The sequence below is a fragment of the Vicia villosa genome, linkage group LG4 (assembly GCF_029867415.1).
Source record: "Vicia villosa cultivar HV-30 ecotype Madison, WI linkage group LG4, Vvil1.0, whole genome shotgun sequence".
Taxonomy (NCBI): Eukaryota; Viridiplantae; Streptophyta; class Magnoliopsida; order Fabales; family Fabaceae; genus Vicia; species Vicia villosa.
The window spans coordinates 192595482-192601537 of record NC_081183.1 but is presented as its reverse complement, the minus strand read 5'-3'; positions in this window follow the sequence as shown (position 1 = coordinate 192601537).

Sequence of the window (6056 nt, the reverse complement as noted above, 5' to 3'; positions counted from 1 at the left end):
TCTTTATAAATATCTCAAATTTTATTTTTAGTTTTTTATAAAAAATTAAATATTTTAATTCCCACAAAATTTTTATACATGTAATTTTAATTCCTGTTTAATTACTCTTAAACTTTTAAATTTTTGAATAATTTTTTTCGTACGTGTTTAGACTACTATAAGATATTAATGAGAATAATTGAATATGAATTTTTTAAATTTCAAAAGATAATAATAAAAGTAATACAAATTTCTACTTAGAAATAAAATTTTGGGTTTTTTTTTCGAGAAACTTTTTATATTGATCTAGACATGTCTGTAAAATAATCATTCAAAAATACACATCAATTTAACAGTAGGACTAAACCAAAGTGTATAATAATTTTGTGGGGACCAAAACATGTCATTTTTTTTTACTAGAGACCAAAAAATAAAATTTGAATTTTATATGGACCAAAAACATATTTAACCCTAAATTTAAGTGTATATTTGAATAAAAATATTTTTTCAATAAATCTTCTAATTATTCTAAGATCAACTATAATAAATATCTACTTTGTTAATTTTTCTTTTCGTAAACTATTTTAAATCTATTTTAACAACTTTCATATTTCAGATATTCATTTATTTTTAATATTGATATATCAGATCATAATAGAAATATAAGTTTGAGTGCAATTGTTTGTGTTTAGATCTTTCTATATATTTTGTAATTCATGTTGACATTGATTGTGTAGGAACATTTATTTTGATCGAATGTGTTGCAACCACTAGTAGCATTTATTAAATTTCATTAGTTTTTTAATTTTAAATTTCATAAGCTTCTAAAGAGTTTAATAATATAAATGAGTTGTTGAATTTTCAACTAATTGACACACAACACATCGAAATAGATACATGTGCATCTAAATTGAACAAATTATTTTTTTACACATACTTCAAAACAAGATACAATACTTTTTGATATTTATTTATCTAATGACATTCAAAGAGACTAAAGGATCTTGTAATTGAGGTTAATATCTTTAATTTTTTATTAATTAATATAATTTTAATACATGTTTAATAATTGTAAATATGTCTATGATGTTTCAATTGAATTCAAACCTAAATTCCTCTATTATTTTTACTCAATCTTTTTCTTTTTTCAAAGTCCTCCCATCCATCCCCTCCAAACTCTCAAACACACCTAAATTATGTGAGGTATTTCTGAACATTCAAAATAATATATAATGAATTGCAACATATACGTCTAATTGATGATCAATCCAATTCTTCTCTTGGATTTTCACTACTCTTTCTTCATGACAACTTCATTTTTGATATACACTACTCTTTATACCTCTATCTTTTTCTTCTTTGCTATGCATTTCTCTTAATCAGAACCAAGTCAAGTAGAAGTGGTCTTCTTCGCAATGATTTAAAGCATAAAGAGTAAAATGGCATACATGAGCAATCTTTGAATTAGATTAAAAGTGAAATTGATTTTTTTTTCCTTTGGTGCTTGTCTCTAGTATGTGCTAGGGTTTTTTCGTATGTGTGTGTGAGAGAATTGAATAGAGTGAGAAAAAAAATGAAAGGAGTAGGTTCCTTTAAGTTAGACTGTGTTTATAAAGTGTTGTAACAGGTCTCTCACAAGGCAAGGTTATTTGTGCTAGTCGAGAGCCCATGTTTTGACTTTTGGATTTTTCTCTGAGTGCTAGGCGAGATTTGTAATTGCCAAAGTGCCCTTAGAAATCCTATTTTTTTGTCATGGCATTTTGCTTTCATCATTGTGATTTTTTTAAAATATAAAAATCTACTTTAAAAAACTATTAAAATTGGTTTTGGGCTGTCCCTCACCAAGCACTTGTTTAATGTTAATAGCATGGTGATAGTTAGGGCCACATAATACCTATTAACATAAAACATACCTCACCATCATTAATTCTGACTTTTACTTGACCTTTATCAATATCCATCAACATCCTTGTGGTTTTCATGAATAGACGTTCTAGAATGAGAGGTATCTTTGGGCAGACCTCAATGTCTAGCACCATGAAATCTATAGGAAATAGGAACTTGTTAGTATTGATCAGTACATCTTTAATATTTTCCACTGGCTTCTTGCAAGTTTTGTCTTACATCTACAGTGTTGTTGTAGTTGGCTCAATTTCATGGTCCCTAATTACTTTTACCATTAATAATGGTATTATGTTCACACTTGCACCCATGTAATTGAGTGTATTTATAACATCCATACTACCTATAGAGACATGTAATATGACAACTCCAAGGTCTCTTTCTTTTGGGGGTAGATTTCTTTTTGGATAATTTTGTAGTTTTCCTCTTGCAATTCTTTTTTATAATCCTTTTTCTACTTCCTCTTCCATGACTTCAACAACAAATGTTATAATCATCTTTAATCATACTAGAGCAATCCTTTGTATTTTTCTGGGTGTTTTCACTGAATGTGTTTCTTGGGATACATATATCTATTTAGCTAATTAGCCATCTTGCATCTCTAGGTTTTATGGAGGCTTCAATGTTTTGCTGGTTGTCCATAAACACATGCATAAACTTGTTAAGTAAACCCTCCAAATTTGTGGATATGTCTTATTATGGAGGTGGTTGTGTATAATATGTTGAAAAGGTTGTCTATTGGGTGTACCAAATTCTAATATCCATCCTTGATTGAAGTAATTTCTTTTAAAGTTGTTATTCTGATATTGCTGAGGCCTTTTGTCAATTGCTTGGTTAATTTACTTCTGCATCAGTAGAACAGAAAAATCCAATTGGATGATCTCTACTGCAAAATTTTCAAAATGAAATCTTCCTTTGTTAATGAGTATTACTCATATCTTTCATTTGTTGTGACAATTTAGACAATTATTTGGTCAACTTATCCAGTGTCTGCATCACCAACGTTTTCTGTGCAAGAATACCACCATTAGTATCTAGCTCAATGATACCATTCTTTATTTGAGTAGAGTTTTTATTATGTTGTCCCTGATGATAAGTGGGTTTCATTCTCTCAATGATTGCAATTGCATCTTCGGCACTCTTGGACATGAGAGAACCCCCACCAATAACATATAGCAACAATATTTGTTGTTGTTGTTGTTGTAACCCATTTTTTAAGATGTAGATCTATAAAAGATCATCAAAATCATGGTTTTGACATCTTGTCACCATGGACTTGTACATTTCTCATGCTTCAAAAAGTTTTTCAGTTGGCCATAAGAGAACGCAAAAATGATTTTCTTTGCTTCCATGATTTTTTTGCGAGCAAAGAATTTGTTTAAGAACTTTTTCTCCAACGCATCCCAATTTTTTATTGTCAATGTTGATTGGTTTAGATACCACTAATTTGCTTTGCCAATTAGTGAATATAGAAACATTTTCAAAAATACTTCTTCCTCTTTGATTTTCTAGGCTTCTAGCGTCACAACAATCACGTAAAACTTCATACAGTGAGTGTACGGGTATTCATGATCTAACTTGCAAAGGGGTTAACATATAGAATTTGTAATAATACCATTTTATTTTAGGTTTGACAGGCATTCCTTTGTGGTCTAGCTATGTATGCCAGACGTCTTGGACTATTGTGGCATGACATGCCAAAAGTGTTATTTCCATTGTTGCTATTATTGTTTTGTCTCATCCATGCTTTCTTGTTTTAAAATATAAGACTCTTCTAGACCTAGCAATCTATCTTTCAACTTTTCTCTTCTAATACTTTGTGTCACTTTTTTGATTTGGAGATCAAATAGAAGTTGTTCTGTTGGTTTGTACAAGTACTTATCCTACAAAACCTCATTGTATGTCCATTATATGGGGAACTCCGAATGAAACCAATACTTTCACAATTGCTGCGAAGTGGCCATCTACAATCTAGTGGAGGCATTGAGTGACGTTAGAGCTCTTCTTTTTATCTTTCTTGTCAATATGAACTCCCTCGTGATCTAAAATATTTTGCTCATACCTTCCCAACACACTATCAACTACATTTCCAAAACTATTTATGTCTCTCCAAGTAGTTAAGCACTCCAAAATATGTTATTGTTGCAAAGACGCCTGATTTCCAAATCGGTGATTACACCATTCTGAAGTTTAACCTCCTTTAAAGTGAAACGAGGAAGAAGTAATAACCAAGTCCAAGCACCTACAAATATCGGCTTAGCAACCATCTGATAAAGATCATCTTATAATACTTGAGAGAAATCAAGACGACACCTAAGAGGTATAATCTTCATGGTGAAGATAACTGTTGTGATGATTCTCTCTAACAACCTTGCATCCAAAAAAGGCTCCTCGATTGCGTCGAGGTTATTGGAGTGACTTGTGGATGGTTTTATGATACCCATAACATCCTCCCTTATTCCGTGAGTAACACAAACCATACCATCAGGATGATGACATGCCCGACTCATGGAATGAATGCTAATACATCTTCCACATTATCATTGTTCAGTCACCCTTATAGACTCATCTAGTGCCATAACACAATTTCTTATCATTCTCAGTGGTTTTATGTAATGCACTTTTCCGTTCTTAAGATGTGACACCATACGAGAAATACCATTGCTCTCATCCTTACCATTATGCAACAATGGAATCCCCGAAATGGACATTGCAAGCCTCCTATTTGAGTAAAAATGATTGGAAAATACAAAATTGTGCTTCTCCCTTACTCAATACAGAATATGTCTAGTTGAGAAATTTTAACCCTAATAAAATATCATGTTCATAAACTTGTATCAAATTATATAAATTACGTCATCAAATAATAAAAACACCCCAAATATAAACTTATGGTTATGGATCATTGGTCAGTTGTTTTCCTAACTTCCTTAGACTCTTCAATTAGTGGTATGATAGTATGGTTTGGTTTGGTGGAGAGCGCGAGATCAATATTAATTTGGACTTTATTATAGAAGGTGGTATAGGATGAAAATATACATGTTGAAGAAGTGTCATACCCTTTAATAATGTAAAGAAAAAAGAAAATCAATTTTAGCATATGAATGTTTGAGGATAGTCTATGTATTATAAAATTTTTTTTTACATGTTATTCTATGGCTGCCATTTGACAACTATTGTGGTTTTTTCTTCGATTTTGGAGTTTTCACATTATATCATTGTGTTATGATTGTATATTTTATTCTATTTTTTCAAACCAACAAAAATCCTCATTTAAAAGAGAGATTGTTATTGAGTCATCATTAGGAGCGTTCACATTTGGTCAAGAGCAACACACAAGTGAGAGAGACGTCACATATTTATCCAAAACCTTAAGGTGACCGGTGTATAGGTCCTCTCATTTATAAAGTGCCCAACTTCTAATTTTTCAAACAATGTGAGACTAATAACTCACAGTACTTGTGCATAACAATATCCCCATCAAGTGGAAGTCTATTCACTATGATCCCCTCAAACGGAAGATCTTTCATCCACATACTTATACCGCAGTTGTGGGCACTTCAACGGGACACGCCGCCTGACCATCACCATGTCAGGAAGACTTTCAATACAAGGAATCAATTCCTTAGTTGAATTATCGGCTCTGATATTACTAGTGGGTCATCAAAAGGAGCATCCACATTGAGTCAAGAGCAACACACAAGTGAAAGAGACACCACATATTCACCAAAAACTTTAAGGTTGTTGGTGTATGAGTCCTCTCATTTATAAAATATTAAACCTTCACTTTTTCAAACAATATGAGACTAACAACTGACACTTGTGCACACAATTATTGAGTTCAATGTTGAACGGTTAAGTTACACTTGTGAATATTTTGTTGGATTTTGTCAAAGGAGGTGGAAATATACTTGTGAGATATACAATATTTTTTTTTGCTTTTTCGCACTCTGGTTTCTAGGGGAATGAGACACTGGTAATCTAGAATTCTGTCGAGAGGTCATGATATTGATTAATTATTATTCTTATCAAAAATCGAATTCGTTGTGAGAAGTATTTTTAAGTTCATGTTTGAGTGATCATATCACACATTGCATATAAATGTACATAATTATATTTATAAGAAAATGTGATTCATATATTTAATGTCTTAAAATTTTAGATAGAAGTGTGAT